This window comes from Symphalangus syndactylus, chromosome 4 (genome assembly GCF_028878055.3).
Source record: "Symphalangus syndactylus isolate Jambi chromosome 4, NHGRI_mSymSyn1-v2.1_pri, whole genome shotgun sequence".
NCBI lineage: Eukaryota > Metazoa > Chordata > Mammalia > Primates > Hylobatidae > Symphalangus > Symphalangus syndactylus.
The window spans coordinates 40,831,788-40,851,671 of record NC_072426.2 but is presented as its reverse complement, the minus strand read 5'-3'; the positions used below and the strand labels follow the sequence as shown (position 1 = coordinate 40,851,671).

At 34.9% G+C, this 19,884-nt stretch overlaps 1 protein-coding gene across 5 annotated transcripts in view; it reads left to right on the top strand.

Annotated features, from left to right (window-relative positions):
- CTNNA3 (catenin alpha 3) overlaps positions 1-19,884 on the top strand; it is a 1,903,490-nt gene that overhangs the window by 1,265,989 nt on the left and 617,617 nt on the right. The window lies entirely within an intron of this gene.

Below are 19,884 nucleotides of genomic sequence, written 5' to 3'. Positions count from 1 at the left end.
GTGGCTCACGCCTGTAATGCCAACATTTTGGGAAGCCAAGGCAGGTGGATTACTTGAGGTCAGGAGTTCGAGACCAGCCTTGCCAACATGGTTCAACCGCCGCTCTACTAAAAATACAAAAATTAGCTGGGCGTCATGGCTCACGTCTGTAATCTCAGCTACTCAGCAGGCTGAGGCAGGAGAATTGCTTGAACCCAGGAGGCAGAGGTTGCAGTGAGCTGAGATCATGTCACTACACTCCAGCCTGGGCAACAGAGCTAGACTCTATCTCAAAAAAAAAAAAAAAAAAAAAAAAGAATAATACTAAATAAGATTAATTTTACTTAATACAGTAAACATTTAATTGATTGTCTTTCTGGATGCAATATGTTGCTATGTATTAGCAGCAGTTGTGTCATCCATGGTCTACTCTGCGATTATAAGCCTGATCTCTTGTAATCTTTTTAAATTTAACAATTTACAATGAGTCTATAAAAGAAACTCCTATTCATGGTCAAAACATATTAGAAAATAATACCTAGAATCTTAGGTTTTTCCTAGATTTTCAAATAAATCCTGATTTCCCTGCACTTCTTTTCCAACCAAATTTTTCTCCCCTCAGGGAAAAGAATATATTAATGAGAAAACATCATCAATTTGAAATGTGTGAACCACAAAATCTGAGACAGATCTCAGTCAATTTGGGAGTTTATTTTGCCAGAGTTCGGGACATGCACCCATGACACAGCCTCAGAAGTTCCAGACGGCATGTGCCCAAAGTGGTCAGAGCATAGCTTAGTTTTATACTTTTTAGGGAAACATGAGACATCAATCAACATATGTAAGATAAACAAAGGTTCAGTCTAGAAATGTGGAAAAAATTGAAGCAAAAGTGGGACAGGTAGAAACGGGAAGGGGGCTTCCAGGTCACAGGTAGATAAGAGACAAATGGTTGCAATCTTTTGAGTTTCTGATTAGCTTTTCCAAAGGAGGCAATCGGATAAGCATTTATCTCACTGAGCAGAGAGATGACTTTGAATAGAATGGGAGGCAGGTTTGTCCTAAGCAGTTCCCAGCTTGACTTTTCCCTTTGGCTTAGTAATTTTGGGGCTCCAAGATTTATTTTCCTTTCACAGATGCAATATGATAATTCAACAACCGTTATATGAATTTGACAGTGCTAATCTAAAGAATTAAACAAACAAGTCTAAATATCTAACTACAACAGACAAGCTTGAGATTCCATGTGAAGCCCAGATTATTCTCTCATCACAAATTAGAATAATATCCCACAGGATTGTGAAGAGAATAAATCAATATCCTCAGAAGCATAATTCAAGTTTTGTTTGTGTTGTAAGAAAAAGAACTGAACAAATTTTCGTCTTTTTTATTCTCTCAAAAAGTAATCCTCTCTCTAAAATAAATTATATATATATATTTCCTTTTTTGTAAGAGAAGGATTTTCTTAGAATGTGATAATATTCTTTCTTATAAAATGCAAATTCTCATGAATATCCAACTTCATTTTTTAAAGTTACCTGATTTGGTACAGTCTAACCTATTGACTTCATTACTTTCATGTATGTATACATTCTCATAATGAAAAATTGTTCCAGAAACCAACTATATTTTCACGATACATTAGTGAAAATGAAATGTATGCTAATTACATATTTTTAAACTACTTTATTTTTATAGAATCAAAATCTTTGAAAATATAGAAAATGTATGGGAAAAAATTAATGGCCTTTGATTCCACTACTCAGGAATAATAACCACTGCTAACTGATTTTTTTTCCTTTCACCATTTTTCTAATATATATTTATGTTTTCAAATGTGTATCATGTATATATATATGCATATTTATGTTACTTGCCTTTTTACACATATTTGGCTGCATATTTCTGCATTATTGTATATTATTCAAGAACTTATTCGTTTATGTGCTTTTGTTAACATTTAGATAAACAGTAATTTTAATTATTATCAACAATGTTAAGCATATTTTTGTCTATTTGCTATCTCCTTCATATAGACTTTGCAAGGTAAATTCAATCAACACCTTATGTTGGAAAAGTCTTTTGTAATTTGATTGTTAAATAGTAGGTTCTGTTTCTTAGTTGGTTCTTTTAGTTAAAAGGCAAAGGAACCCACTTACATTCATCAATGTAGAGGTAGTTTAACATAGTAATACTGACAGCACATGGGGGAATACTCTGGACATGCAATAAGGGGAACCATAATTTACCAATCTGCATGATTAGAGCCGGGGGAGGCCTGGGATCCAGGGATATTGTAGGTCTTTAAAGCAGAAATTAATAGTTTTTCCCTTTAGTGCTAGATTAACCTGATATACCAATATTCTGGATCTGCTTTTTTTCATGGACAACTTAAGCAGTTCAAAACATAAACAAGAAACAGAAAACTCATGTAAAAGTTACTTAAATAACAAAAACCTTTCCTTATCTCATATACCTAGATGTTTGATATAGTTGGCTCTAGAGTTACTGGCCCTAGCAAACAGAGGACTTGGGTAGGAGCAGTTAAGCTATGTGGACAGGGATATTTTAATGGCTAACATTATTTAGAATTCTCCGTACAGGAGGATAATAAAAAGTGGACAGATGGTTAATATGTTTAATTATTATTTTTAAATTCTGTACAGAAAATGCACGTTATTTTCTATGCTCAGGGTGTACTGCTCATAATTTTCTACATTTTGGATGCCCTGGTTGGTAGTAGTTCTGTTACAGGAAAGGAGTCCCATCCTAGACCCCAAGAGAGGGTTCTTGGATCTTGTGCAAGAAAAAATTGGGGGCAAGTCTGCAATGCAAAGTGAAAGCTAGTTTATGAAGAAAGTAAAGGAATGAAAGAACGGGTGCTCCATTAGCAGAGCAGCCCTGAGAGCTGCTGGTTGCCCATTTTTAAGGTTATTTCTTGATGATATGCTAAACAAGGGGTGGATTATTCATGGCTCCCCCTTTTAGACCATATAGGATAACTTCCTGATGTTGCCATGGCATTTTTAAATTGTCATGGGGCTGATGGCAGTGTAGTAGTGAGGATGACCAGAGGTCACTCTTGTGGCCATCTTGGTTTTGGTAGGATTTAGCCGGCTTCTTTACTGCAACATATTTTATCAGCAAGGTCTTTATGTCCTATATCTTGTGCCGACCTCCTAGCTCATCCTGTGACTTAGAATGCCTTAACTGTCTGGGAATGCAGCCCAGTAGGTTTCAAACTCATTTTACCAAGCTCCTATTCAGGATGGAGTTGTTCTGGTTCCATGCCTCTGACAGTTCAAGGTTATTTTATTTATTTGTTTATTTATTTAGAGACAGAGTCTCGCTCTGTCACCCAGGCTTGAGTGCAGTGGCACGATCTTGGCTCACTGCAACGTCTGCCTCCCGGATTCAAGCAATTCTTCTGCCTCAGCCTCCCGAGTAGCTGGGATTACAGGCATGTGCCACCACACCCGGCTAATTTTTTGTATTTTTAGTAGAGACGGGATTTCACCATATTGGCCAGGCCGGTCTTGAACTCCTGACCTTGTGATCCACCCGCCTTGACCTCCCAAAGTGCTGGTATTACAGGCGTGAGCCACCGCGCCCGGCCCAGTTCAAGGTTATTAATGTGTAAGCATCTCTGGATTCTGTTGATGTTCCCTCATGGTTGCATCTTAAAGCATTGCATCTCCAAGCATTACACAACACCTTTAAAACAGAAAAAGAAGCTGGCTTGAAGCTTTAACTTTAGAGAAGAGTCTTTCCCAGATGATTTTCATCAGTTTCTCTTACTTGTCATAGGTCAAAACTTGGTTCCTCTCTCAATCTTGAGGCAATCACTGGCAAAAGAAAATTAGATTTCCAAGATGAGTTTAGAGAGTGCTGATAAGTGATTTACAACTGACTAGAAGCTGGAGGGAGTGGTAGTCCTAATTTGTAGCATTTGTTTATTTCTGTGGCATGAATACTCCCACCTTTGCAGGTTTTAAGCTACCAATGTGATGTCACTGAACTCTGAGCTGGTACAAAATGCATAGAATCAGCTCTTGTGAGCTGGTATAAACAGGTTCTAATTGAACACTAGGCTTGGACCAGCCACAGTTTAACCTTTATGACTAGTCACTTACTATACAAACAAAATCAGAGATTTGTTAGTAAAAAAAGAGAAATGGCCATTAAACAGACAACCAGACATGTTTGCCTAAAATACTGAGTGGTTTCCACTGCTCTCTCAAGTTTCTGTGCTTTCATAAACTAACCTTATATTAGTTTAGCCATGATTCTTTACCAGTGATCTTTTTGTAACATCATAATTTTTCAACATCTGCTCCCACAGATTATGGCATCTTCTCTCAGAATTTTCCCAGTCGAACAAAAGAGAAAGAATCTAGCTGGTCCTCTGGATCTTTTTAGTACCAGCCTAGATGCTGTAGGTCCAAAATAAGACCAATGAATAGATGGGTTACCTTTTTTTTTTTTTCAGATGGCTAATCATAGTTTGAATAGCTGTGATGAGAATTGCCACAATCTTGCATCTTCTGTGGGGGCCAGATTTTCTTAGAAAAGTTACAGATGTGTTTAATAGCAAATAACTTATCTGGTACTTGTGAAGAATAATTGATATGGCTTGGCTATGTCCCCACCCAAATCTCATCTTGAATTATAGTTCCCATAATTCCCATGTGTTGCTGTGGAAGGGACCCCATAGAGATAATTGAATCACAGCGGCGGTTCCCCCCATCCTGTTCTTGTGATAGTGAGGTTAGTTCTCACGAGATCTGATGGTTTTATAAAGGCTTCTTCCTTCACTGGGCTCTCATTCTCCTTCCTGCCATGATGTGAAAAAGGATGTGTTTGCTTCCCCTTCCACCATGATTGTAAGTTTCCTGGGGCCTCCCTAGCCATGTGGAACTGTGAGTCAATTAAACCTCTTTTCTTTATAAATGACCCAGTCTTGGGAAGTTCTTTAGAGCAGCATGAGAATGGACTAATACAGTGATCTTTTAGAGTGATATGTTGTTTTGTATTCAGAGACTTCTGGTTCATCTTTTGTCGGGTAGACCAATTGACAAGTTAGTTCTTAGGGTATCTGTGTTGTGAATTACTTACAGAAAATTTATTTCAAATTTTTCATAAGCATTTAACCTCTCATGGGCTTTCTTTCAGGAGTCAATACTAATACTATGTATATATGTATATATATATATATACATATATATGTATGTATATGTTTCCAACTCTTGGGAGATAATCATCTAGATATAGAGAGCTCAAATGTTCCCAAATCAATTAAATCCAAAAAGGTCTTCTCTGAGGCACATGATAGTCAAATTGTCAAAGCAAAGACAAAAAGGGAATTCTAAAAACACCAAAAGAAAGCATCAAGTCACATATGAGGGTATCTTCGTCCGACTAACAGCAGATTTCTCAGCAGAAACTTACAAGCTAGGAGAGGATAGGATGATATATTCAGATTGCTTGAATAAAAAAAAGAAAAAACTTTCAACTAAGAATACTATAAACCATAAAGCTATTCTTTAGAAATGAAGGAGACATAAAATTTTCCCAGACATACAAAGACTGAGGGAATTAATCACCATTAAACTAAGCCAACAAGAAATGCTTAAGGGACTCCAACCTCTGAAAGCGAAAGGATGTTATCTATTAAGCAAAAGCAGATACGTTTCTATATCATTGGTAGATGTTACCTATCAATTAAGGAAAAACATGAAAGCATACAACTCACTGGTAAAGCAGATACACAAATGAGAAAAAGAAAGGAATAAAATTTTACCACTACAGAAAACCACCAAACCACAAAAATAATAAAAGAAGAAAGGAACTAAGGCTATACAGAGCAATTACAAAACAACTAACAAAATGAAAAGAATAAGTCCTCATCTATCAATAACAACCTTAAATGTAAACAGTTTAAATTCCCTAATTAGAATATAAAAACTGGCTGAATTAAAAAACTGAGACCCAACTATTTGCTGCTTATGAAACTCACTTCTCATTTAAAAACACACATAGACTATAACAGAACAGATTAAACAAAATATTCGCTGCAAATGGAAACAAAAAGTGTGCAAAAGTAGCAATACTTATATCAGACAAAATAGACTTTTATTAAAAATAAAAAGATAAAAAGGCACAGAGGTCATTATATAGTCATTAAAAAATCAATTCAGCGAGAGGAAATAACAATTGTTAATATATATCCACCCAACACCAGAGAACTCAGATATATAGGGCAAATATTATTATAGTTACAGAGAGAGATAGAGACACCAATGCAATAATAGTTGAGAACTTTAACACCTCACCCTCCTCACCCTCAGCATTGCACAGCTAATCTATACAGAAAGTCAACAAAGAAACATTGTATTTAAGCTTCATTTTATACCAAATGAACCTAACAGACATTTACAGAACAGTTTTTCCAATGGCTACAAAATGCACATTCTTCTCATCAGCAGATGGAACATTCTCTAGGATAGACCGTATGTTAGGCCCAAAACAACTCTAAATAATTTTTTCAAAAATGCAATTATACCACGTATTCTCAGATTTCAGTGGAATATAATTAGAAATCAATAACAAGAGGAACATTGGAAACTGTAAAAATACATAAAAATTGAACAACTTTCTCCTGAATGACAAATGAGGTAATGAAGAAATTAAGAAGGAAATCTTAAATACTTCTTCAAAGAAATGAAAACAGAAATACAACGTACCAAAAAACCTATGGAACACAGAAAAATTAGTACAAGAGGGAAGTTTAAAGGAATAAACACCTATATCAAAAAAATGATTTCAAATAACCTAGTGATACACCTCAAAAAATAGAAAAGCAAGAACACACCAAACCCAAAGTTAATAGAGGAAAATAAATACTAAAGATCAGCACAGAGTGAAACAAATTAGAGGCAAAAAAGCAAACAAAAGATTCGTGAAAAAAGTTGGTTTTTGAAAAGTAAACCAAATCAACAAACTATTATATAGATTAAGAAAAAGACCTAAATAAATAATATAGAAATGAACAATGAGATATTGCAACAGACACCACAAAAATACAGAGGATCATTAGAGACTGTTATGAACAACTATACACCAACAAATTAAAAAACCTGAAGGAAATGGATACATTCCTAGACACAAGTATAAAATACCAAGATTGAACCAAAAATGAACAGAATCAAACAGACCAATAACAAATAAGAAGATTAAATCAGTAATAAAAAGTCTCTCAAAAAAGAAAAGTCCAAGACCAGATGGATTCACTAACGAATTCTAGCAAACTTTTAAATAACTAACATCATTTTTTCTCAAACTATTCCAAAAAATTGAGGATTAAGAAATTCTTCCTAATTAATTTTATGAAGCTAGCATTACCCTGATAACAAAACCAGACAAGGACACAACAAAAAAAGAAAACTATGGGCCAATATGTCTGATGAAGATAGATTTAAACATCCTCAACCAAATACTAGCAAATTGAACTCAACAGCACATCAAAAACATAATGAACCTAATCAATTCGAATTTATTCCAAGGATACAAGAATAGTTCAACATATGCAAATCAATAAGTGTAATGCATCACATTAACAATATAAAATTTAAAAAAATATTATCTCAATAGACAGAAAAATCATTTAATAAAATTCATCATCCCTTTATGATAAAAAACTCTTAACAAATTAGGCATAGAGGGAATATACCTTAACACAATAAGGAGCATATATGACAAACCCATGGCTAACATTATACTGAATGAAGAAATACTGGAAGCTTTTTCTATAAGAACTGGAACAAGACAAGGGTGCTCACTTTCACTACTCTTATTCAACATAGTACTAGAAGTCCTAGCCTATAGCAATTAGGAAAAAGAAAGTAAGAAATGGCCATCCACATTGGAAAAGAGGAAGTCAAATTGTCCCTCTTTGCAAACAACATGTTATCATAAATAGAAAAATGTAATGACTCTGCCAAAATACTCTTAAAACTGGCAGATGAATTCATTAAAATTTCAGGATAAAAAAATCAACATACAAAAATAATTAGTATTTTATATACCAGTAATGAACTAGGTGAAAAAGAATTTAAAAATGCAATCCTACTTGCAGTAGCTACAAAAAAAGACACTTAGAAATAAGTTTAACCAAGGTGAAAGATGTCTACAATGAAAACTACAAAGCACTGATGAAAGAAATACAAGAAGATAAAAATAAATTGAAAAACATTCCATGCTCTTGGACTGAAAGAATTAATATTGTTAAAATGACCATTTCACCCAAGGCAGTCTACAGATTCAGTGCAATCCTTATCAAAATAACAATGACATTCCTTACAGAAATGGAAAAACATCCTAAAATTTGTCTGGAACCACAAATGACCCCAAATACCCAATGCAATACTAAGCCAAAAGGGTAAAACTGGAGATAGTACACTACCTGACTTCAAAATATAATACACAGTAATAGTAAAAAAAACAACATGGTATGGGTATAAAAACAGACACACAGACCAATGGAATAAGATAGAGAACCCAGAAATACATCTATATATTTACAGTCAACTCATTTTCAACAAAGATGTCAAGAATATACATTGAAAAAAATGACACCATCTTCAACAAATGGTGCTCTGAAAACTGGATATTCATATGCAGAAGATTGAAACTAGAAGACCATCTTTCACTGTATTAAAAAATCAACTCAAAGTGGATTAGAGAATTAAATATCAGACCGAAACTATAAAACTAGTAGAAACAGATAAAGGAAATGTCGCAGGACATTGATCCAGGCAAAGACTTTATGGTAAAGATCACAAAAACAAAAATAGACAAATCAGACTATATAAAACTACAAAGCTTCTACACAGCAAATGAAACAGTCAACAGAGTTAAGTTACTACCTACAGAACGAGAGAAGATATTTAAAAACTATTCATCTGGGAAGGGACTACTATCCATGATATATAATGAACTCAAACAACTCAACAGCACAGAAACAAATAATCTAATTTAAAAATGAGCAATTTATCTGGACATCGTTTCTCAAAGGAAGGCATACAAATAGCCAATAAATATATGGAAAAATGCTCAAAATCACTAATCATCAGGGAAATCCAAATCAAAACCACAATGAGGTATCATCTCACACCAGTCAGTATTGCTATTATCAAAAAGACAAAATAAATAACAAATGCTGGTGATGATGCAGAAGAAATGGAACTCTTACGTGCTGTTGGTGGGAATATAAACTAGTATAGCCACTATGGAGAAGAGTGTGGAGGTTCCTCAAAAAATTACAAATAGAACTTCCATATGATCTAGCAATCTCACTATCAGGAATCTATCCCAAAGAAGGGAAATCATTGTATTAAAGAGATATCTGCAAGCCCATGTTTATTGCAGCACTATTCATAATAGTGAAGATATGGAATAAACCTACATGTTCAACAACAGGTTGAATTGATAAAGAAAATGTGGTATATATACACATGGAATACTAGTCAGCCATAAAGGATAATTAAATCCTGTCATTCACTGTAACATGCATAGAACTGGATGACATTAAGTGAAATAAGAGGAAAAGAAAGTCAAACACTGTAGCTTCTCACTCAGATATGAAAGCTTAAAAAGAGGAAAAAATCCACAATTAAAGTAGTGTAAAATTATATATAACAAAGTCTCAGAAGTTTATACATTATAAAAGTGGCAAGTATCAAAATTGTGGCTTATATAGGGAAGCTGCTGCACCAGGAGTGTGGCAACAGAGATCTTTAAGACCATACTCAAACTGAAAGCAGCTTTAAAAACAAGAGCTGCTCCTGCACCACCACACTCTTAATTGGACAAAGAATTGGATCAGATTGTAAGAATTTATTATGCTCAACATCACTGATATAATTTTAATAGTTATTTAAGAAACAAACCCAAGAAACTCTTCCCCAAAATCTAAACGAAAGGAAAAGATTAAAAAAAAAATGCTAACAAGGATGTGGAGTAAGGGGAATTCTTATGTACTGTTAGTGGGAATGTTAATTAGTACAGCTATTATGGAAAATACTATTGAGGTTTCTCAAAATACTAAAAACAGAACCACCATATGATTTAGCAATCCCACTACCGGGTATTTATCTAAAGGCAAGGAAGTCAGCATAGCAAAGAGATATCTGTACTGCCATGTTTATTACAGCACTATTCTCAATAGCCAGGGCATGGAATCAACCTAAATGTCCATTAACAGATGAATAAATAAAGAAAATGTAATATATATATATATATACAACAGAATATTGTTCAGCTATTTAAAAAATGAAATATTGTCATTGGTAACATAGATGAGCCTGGAGGACATTATGTTAAGTAAAATAAATCAGACGTGGAAAGATAAATATTGCATGTTCTCACTCACATGTAGGAGCAAAACAATGAGCTCATGGAAGTAGAGAGTAGAACTATGGTTATTACAGGCTGGGAACAGTAAGGGAGAAGGAGGATAGAGGGAGGTTGGTCAATGCGTATAAACTTCCAGTTAGATAAGAAGAATATGTTTTAGTGTTCTATGGCACTGTAGGGTGAATATAGTTAATAATTTATTGTATATGTTCAAAAAGCTAGAAGAGGATTTTGAAAGTTCTCATTAAACAAATGATAATGACTTGAGGTGATGAATATTTTAATTACCCTGAATTGATAATTACACACTGTATACATGTATCTGTCACTTGGTACCCCATAAATATGTTTCATTTATTATGTGTCAAGTAAAATTGAAAGGAAAAAAAGAGAAAAATGAAAAAAACGTAATAACAAAGGCCTTTTTGTCCATGACATCATAGTGAGCATGACCTTTGGCTTCTACAAAGTTTTACTCTAAATCTGACAAAGAAAATGGAAAATAAATTGATTTTCCATTTTCTTTCATAAGCTGATGCCAAAAAACACATAATAATGTTAGCAAGAGCAAAATGTTAAATTAACTGCATCAAAACTAAGCACTATTAAATCTCAATATGATATTTATTTAATAGGAGTTGGGATAAAAGATGACCAATACAGTATACATCTATGCAAATATTAATTATACAATATAATTACAACCAATTTCCTATTACTGTACAATGCACTTATACATTATTCTTCAACCGATACCTAGTCAAAAGTTAGTTTGATTAAAAGCATCAAGCCATGAAATGGTTCAATACAAATATATCTTTTAAATTGGAGATTGTTAATCATTTCCGGAAAAAAATGATTTTGATAAAATTAAACTGAGTATCTATTATGTGCAAGACAGTATGCTGGGGAATGAAAGAAGATACAAAGAAGAAAAATACACAGAATTTGCTTTGAGAGAACTCACAATCTGGTGTATATGAATCAGATTTCAAAATAATTATATTTGTCATGTAAACAAAATCTTTTACAATTAATGCTGCTGTACCGTCAGGATACTGAGGAAATATTTTTAAAGAAACAGCTGTGCAGCTGGATTATTGAAACGAACCTTTAGAAAATTGGAAAAGCATCCCATAAAGAGGGAAAAACTGTGAAAATTCATGGTGGGTTTGAGGGACAGCAAGTTGGCCAGTATAAAAGAAGCATAGACTACATCAGGATTGGTACTGAGCTTAAAAAGTCAACAGATGGCTTCATATAGGGTCCTGAACCTATATTCAGGAAAAAGCAAGTGCTGTGGTTTGGACATTCGACCCCTCTGAATATTACGTTGAAACTGGATCCCTAGTGTTGAATGCAGTGCCTAATGGGAGGTGTTTAGGCCTTGGGTGTGGATCCTTCATGAACAGCTTGGAGCAATCCTCTTGGTAATGAGTCAATTCTCACTCTATTTATTCCTGCAAGGGCTGGTTGTTTGAAAGAGCCTGGCACCCCGCACCCTTTGCTTCCTCCCTTACCAAGTAATCTCTACATGCTGGCTCCCCGTCACCTTCTGCCATGAGTGGAAGCAGCCTGAAGCCATCACTAGAAGTAGGTGCTGGTGCCATGCTTCTTACGCAGTCTGCAGAATTGTGAACCAAATAAACCTCTTTTCTTTATAGATTACCCAGTTTTGGGTATTCCTTTATAGCAACACAAACAGGCTAAGACAGTAAGACATCTGAAATTTTAAATAGTAACATCGTATACTTTATTAGTTTTTTTGGAGACAGTCTTGCTCTGTCCACCAGGCTGGAGTGCAGTGGCACCATCTTGGCTCACTGCAAGCTCCGCCTCCTGGGTTCACGCCATTCTCCTGCCTCAGCCTCCCGAGTAGCTGGGACTACAGGTGCCCGCCACCACACCCTGCTAATTTTTTTTTTTTGTACTTTTAGTAGAGACAGGGTTTCACTATGTTGGCCAGGATGGTCTTGAACTCCTGACCTCGTGATCCGCCCACCTTGGCCTCCCAAAGTGCTAGGATTACAGGCTTGAGCCACCACGCCCGGCCTACTTTATTAGTTTTTAGAACACCAATTCCAGATGCCAACTTCTTGTAGAAGTAAGTGATGTAGTGCTAAATAATCCCTAATGGCTCTTAGAAATGAAAGTAAATCCAATATAAAACAGGTGTTCCCTCATTTTCTCCATTCTATCTCCAAAAAATGAAAGCACATAACTGACACATTCAAGATATTACAATAGGAAGGTGAGAACCAACTTGATAACTGCGTCCTAGCTCAAGCCGAATAACCTAGGTTTCCATTTACCAAGAAAAGTTCTTCCTTGTCAGGATAGGCCAGTGATGACTTGCAACCGTGATCTTCTATAACATTGGCTAAAATTAAGAGACAGTGATTTCGTAGCTGTAAGATTTTTTTCCCCTGAATCATCTGTGTTTACATTTTCATGTGACAGTATATGGTTCAGGGATCATTGTGGAGACTGCAGAGAAATGTACACATGACTTTATTTAGGTCATGGTGAAAGAGAGAAAGTGTGTATTCAGAAATGATTGAATAGGCTTCCCCAAAGTAATCCATTATTGCTTTATTGGTAATTATGTTTTGAATTACTGCCTGTACTTACATGACTGAAGAGTAGTTTGGGCATGTGAACTGGAATTTATCACACATCATTTCATGTACTAACAGGTAAGTTCACTTGAGGTGCTTTCATTTGAATAAACAATAAGTAGACTGCAGGACTGTTCTTTGAATATTATGACTTAGATCTTTAGAAAAGCCTTAACTGGGAGTCCTTTTTTGACTGTCATAATAAGTCAGATTTGAAAATTTTTGCTATAACTTTAAGGTATATCTAGAGTAATGATTAATAATCTTACTGATAAAGTAAATAGCCCTAAGGATTTGCATTTTAGACTTGCATAACAATACGATAGTTTCTAAATACTTCAGATGCATGTGCTATGTACTGACAAAGGCTGTGAATGATAAAATATATTTTATAAACAATTTGCTTAAAATTGTCTCAGTGAGTGTATGTGCATTATTAATAAACCGTATTATTTTCAATAGCCAGATGTATTGACAAAGACTTTCAACAAAGAAATAGAGAGTCAAAGAAAGTCTCACAATTTTATGCATATTTAGTTATTTATGGGTGGTATCTCAACTCTAACCACCTTTAATCAGCATAATTTGGATGAGGAAAAATCGTTAATATGGTGAATCTTTTAGGATATTTTATAGATTAGATGAAGGATTACAGGGAAATTTTCTCCTTGCCACACAGCACGTTCCTACCTACCAACGAGCCCAAGACATGTTCCTGGGCATTGTGAGAGAACAAAGATTTCAGCTAGAGCTGAAGCGGTTTTAGGCTGGTGAGAATAGCATCAATCTTGCTGTCCAAGTGGGTCTAGATAGGAAATTTGAAAACAGGAATCATGTATCTGATCTTACAAGTTTTTGTTGCAATAGACTTAGGGACTTAGAAAGCATCCTGGGGAATTTTAACAAACCAGTAAAAAGCTTTGCTTGGAGAATGGCTCCAGAGTCTGTGTTGTGAACAAGTTCTATGTGTTTTTAAAATGCTGCTAGGAGTTACATTGTACTAAAAGTCTAACTCATAGAAGCAGGGAGTAGAATAGTGGTTACCAAGGACTGCTGGTAGGGGGAGAGGACTGGGGAGATGTTGGTTAAAGGATACAAAATTTCAGTTAAACGGGAGGAATAAGTTCAAGAGATCTATTATACAACAAGCTGACTATAGTTAATAACACTGTATTGTCAGTTTGAAAATCGCTGAGAGAACAAGTAAATGTTCTCACTACAAAAGAATGATTATGTGAGGTGATGTATATGTTAATTTACTTGATTTAGCCATTCCGTAATGTATACATATTTCAAAACATCATGTTGTACACCACAAATATATACAACTAATATTTGTTAATTTAAAAAGAAATAATTTTAAAAGAAAAAGAATTATGTTCTTACAAAGTGCCTATCATTCTTACTAAAATTTCGCCACTAAAGTAATTCTTATAGATTTGACAGGAAGATAGTGAATTTCCTCTTTAGAGACTATGTGGAACATAGAAAAAGAAAAATCTGGGCCAGGCGCAATGGCACACTCCTGTAATCCTAGCACTTTGAGAGGCCGAGGCAGGAGGATCGCAATGTCAGGAGTTGAAGACCAGCCTGGGCAACATGGTGGAACCCCATCTCTACTAAAAATACAAAAATTAGTCAGGCATGGTGGCATGTGCCTGTAATCCCAGCTACTCAGGAGGCTGAGGCAGGAGAATTGCTTGAACCCAGGAGGCAGAGGTTACAGTGAGCTGAGATCACACCACTGCACTCCAGCCTGAGTGACAGAGCAAGACTCCATCTTAAAAAAAAAAAAAATCTGTTTGGAGGGAGTTACATATGCTTGAAGATAGATAATTCTGTCATTTCCTACAAAAATCTATGTTCTTTGGGAAATAACCACTCAGACTCTCTAAATGCCTCTTTGAAAATGTTAATTATATAATTTATTCATTCATGTACTCATTTATTAACAAACATTTGGTGAGCACCTACTAGGTGATAGGACTGTTTTAAAGATAGAACAGCCAGTAGAATAGACAAAACTCTCTGCATCCTTAGAGCTCACATTCTTTCACAATTGGAAGAATTGAATAAATTATATATTTTAAATGTTTTGAATAGTGTCTAGGACATACTGAGTGGCCTTGTAAAAGATAACTGTTACTACATTACTGGCAGGGCAGTGTTAAAATTTAAACCAGTATGAGAAAGATAAATCTCTTTAAGGAGCACTTTTGTTCAACCTATCTCAATAATAGACTATATAGTTAACCAAAATAACTGAAGAATTATCTTAAGAGCTAGGGTGTATGACTATCACATATTAAAAAGTAAAAAAAATCTGATAATTTCAATTATTAGATGTTATATACTTAAAAGAGTATGCTCATAAAATACTTCTGGAAATGTAAATTGTTACAATCTCTGTGAAGAACAAAATAACAATATGTGATACCTGGGTTATATTGCCACAAATCCCCCTCTAGGTTTATTGAGGAAACTTGTGCACATATTCATAAGGAAAACCTGGTACAAGTATGATCATTATAGAGTTTTTATTTTTTCATCAATGGGGAAATGAGTAAATAGCAGCAAACATAGTAGTTAAGACAAATGAGCTAGTTTCTTATGTTAAAAGGAGAAATTCTCAAAGCAATATTGAGTGAATGAGCAAGTTTTATGGACAGTAGGATGTCGTAAATGCCATGTGTATCAAATACATAACAGTGATTAACTTTAGAGAGGGAGGGATGAGACTGAGGAAGAGTTCATATGGGACTTCGGTGTTATCTACAATGCTTTATTCTTTAAAAATTAAAGCAAAATCCAATGGAAAAAATAGTGCATGTTATTATTGAGGTAGATAGATTATTTTCTATATTTTATGATCTCTACTTTTCTTAAACATTTATAATAAAAAATACATAGTGAATAGGAGAAGTAGATGTCAGGGTGCAAAGCCAGGTGACATAGATGAGTTTGTACCTGGAGAACAGGGAGATCATGCCAGACCAACACATATCAGTACCTGAAACTCACCTAAGAATTGTGATCATCCTACATTCTTTCACTTGACTGAGAATCTCAGTAATACAGTTCAAAAAATGCTTTGTGAAAATGAAAAATACCTAAACCTTTATCACCCAGGGTCAGACTCTAATAGAATAATACTTTCTGAAGTTTTATGTCATTTTTCATTCCAGTTTTGTTGGTGAGTGTGAGGAAAGGATAGCTAGATTAAAAAAATACTTTTATTCTGAAATATTTCAAGCATCCATAAAAGATTAGAGCATATAGAATCACAATGTAATCTTACCGTGAAGTCTTACGAGTCTTAACTTTTCTCATACTTGTTATTACATGTATAATTGATGTCCCCTGTGTAACCTTTCTCAAGATTTTACAATTTTTCTCTTTTGGTACTAAAGATTTTGATGAAAGCCTTTGCCTCTTCATAAGCAAATCTGCATGACAGACATTTTCCATCTATTGGATTAGGAGATTTAGGGCATCAAAATAATCAGAATCTCCCTCAGGCAATAGAATATTCTTACTTCAAGTATATGAAAACTCAAAGCTAAAGCTGAAAAGTTTCTCACAGGAGCATGACAACAAGATTGAAACGATATTCTGTTTTGCCATCTCTATAGCAATCTTGATAGTATCAGGGGAATGAATGCCTTTGAAGCCAAGTGCCCAGTGAACACTTTCGTGTTGACAAGTTAATCATTTATTGTGTCAGTCAACAAATACTTATTGAGCAATTACTATTCACTCTAGAGATGAAATGGTGGATAAAGCCTACTGGACTTATTCACAAGAGATCTATAGCGTAATGGGGGAAACAAGCCCTCACCTGATAATTACAGTGTGTTAAAATAGGTTCTGTTGGGAAAGACACCAAGGCTATCTTTCTATCAGCAAAGTAATTCTGTGACAATCAGTCTTTGAAATCTCATCATTCTTCATTGTTACTTGAATTTGTGATCACTATTTCATATATTGGCATTTAGTAGCTCATTATAAAGACTTACATGACAATTCAAATAAGATGCAAAACATAATCCATCTTCACTGTGATAGATTTCATTCATCTCTATAGTAATTACAGATGTATAATAATAATCAAATTTCAATCTGGTTCTTCATAAGTTTTTAAAATGTGTAATTACCAGGAATTTATAAATAAGTTAACACTTTGCATTCATTTATAAATAATTTTGCAAATGCTTGTTTTCTCTGTCAGATTTTCTTGTAGGGAATCAGTGGCTTTGAGATTTCAGGCTTTCATCGCATTAGGGCAGTAACTGCCACATGCTAACAGTAGAATATAACTATTAAAATTCTAAACCAGAAAAAATGATATATTTGACACTTCAAAAAAGTCTAAGTCTTAATTATAAATATTGATTTTAAAATATTCACTGACATCCAGACCAACTCCCCTACAATCCCCCATAACCTTACAATTTAATCAACTTCAGAGACTTTCAGTTGTAGGTGAAACATAGTTTTCAGGTACAGTTGTAATACTATATGTGGAAAATGGTCATGGGAGGAAAGAAAAATACATCCTTTTTGTGTATCTAAATAATTTGACATGGCAACATTAAATTCCCATGCCATGATTTAATATTTACTTGCAAATATGCATTCACTGTCTTGATAGTGATTTATGTACTTTATGTTTCATACCTAAACTACATATAAATACTCTTTACCTAACTATATGGGAAATTTCATGAAGGTAGAGATACTCAGCCTTGGCCTTGTGACTTGACCCTTTCTTCTTAAACTAGATCAGAAAATCTACTTATTTAAAATTCTGTAAGGTGCTTTTGACCATTGAATTTTAAGCTAACATCATATTCAAAGTATTTAAAACTACCATGGAATAATTAAAACTTATCTAGGGTGGTAAGCCAATTATTTTTTTTTTTATTTTATTTTTTTATTTTTTTTTATTTTTTTTTTTATTATACTTTAGGGTTTTAGGGTACAAGTGCACAATGTGCAGGTTTGTTACATATGTATCCATGTGCCATGTTGATTTCCTGCACCCATTAACTCGTCATTTAGCATTAGGTGTATCTCCTAATGCTGTCCCTCCCCCCTCCCCCTACCCCACAACTGTCCCCGGAGCGTGATGTTCCCCTTCCTGTGTCCATGAGTTCTCATTGTTCAATTCCCACCTATGAGTGAGAACATGCGGTGTTTGGTTTTTTGTCCTTGCGATAGTTTACTGAGAATGATGTTTTCCAGTTTCATCCATGTCCCTACAAAGGACACGAACTCATCATTTTTTATGGCTGCATAGTATTCCATGGTGTATATGTGCCACATTTTCTTAATCCAGTTTATCGTTGTTGGACATTTGGGTTGGTTCCAACTCTTTGCTATTGTGAATAGTGCCGCAATAAACATACGTGTGCATGTGTCTTTATAGCAGCATGATTTATAGTCCTTTGGGTATATACCCAGTAATGGGTTGGCTGGGTCAAATGGTATTTCTAGTTCTAGATCCCTGAGGAATCGCCACACTGACTTCCACAATGGTTGAACTAGTTTACAGTCCCACCAACAGTGTAAAAGTGTTCCTATTTCTCCACATCCTCTCCAGCACCTGTTGTTTCCTGATTTTTTAATGATGGCCATTCTAACTGGTGTGAGATGGTATCTCACTGTGGTTTTGATTTGCATTTCTCTGATGGCCAGTGATGAGGAGCATTTCTTCATTTTTTGGCTGCATAAATGTCTTCTTTTGAGAAGTGTCTGTTCATGTCCTCTGCCCACTTTTTGATGGGGTTGTTTGTTTTTTCCTTGTAAATTTGTTTGAGTTCATTGTAGATTCTGGATATTACCCCTTTGTCAGATGAGTAGGTTGCAAAAATTTTCTCCCATCCTGTAGGTTGCCTGTTCACTCTGATGATAGTTTCTTTTGCTGTGCAGAAGCTCTTTAGTTTAATGAGATCCCATTTGTCGATTTTGGCTTTTGTTGCCATTGCTTTTGGTGTTTTAGACATGAAGTCCTTGCCCACGCCTATGTCCTGAATGGTATTGCCTAGGTTTTCTTGTAGGATTTTAATGGTTTTAGGTCTAACATATAAGTCTTTAATCCATCTTGAATTAATTTTTGTATCAAGTGTAAGGAAGGGATCCAGTTTCAGCTTTCTACATATGGCTAGCCAGTTTTCCCAGCACCATTTATTAAATAGGGAATCCTTTCCCCATTTCTTGTTTTTGTCAGGTTTGTCAAAGATCAGATAGTTGTAGCTATGCGGCATCATTTCTGAGGGCTCTGTTCTGTTCCATTGATCTATGTCTCTGTTGTGGTACCAGTACCATGCTGTTTTGGTTACTGTAGCCTTGTAGTATAGTTTAAAGTCAGGTAGCGTGATGCCTCCAGCTTTGTTCTTTTGGCTTAGGATTGACTTGGCGATGCGGGCTCTTTTTTGGTTCCATATGAACTTTAAAGTAGTTTTTTCCAATTCTGTGAAGAAAGTCATTGGTGCAATCAAACTAGAACTCAGGATTAAGAAACTCAGTCAAAACCGCTCAACTACATGGAAACTGAACAACCTGCTCCTGAATGACTATTGGGTACATAATGAAATGAAGGCAGAAACAAAGATGTTCTTTGAAACCAACGAGAACAAAGACACAACATACAAGAATCTCTGGGACACGTTCAAAGCAGTATGTAGAGGGAAATTTATAGCACTAAATGCCCACAAGAGAAAGCAGGAAAGATCCAAAATTGACACCCTAACATCACAATTAAAAGAACTAGAAAAGCAAGAACAAACACATTCAAAAGCTAGCCAATTATTATCTTATTATCTTCTGTCTGTCATATTTAGCAAAAACATGTGTGGTGACTGGATTAATTAAA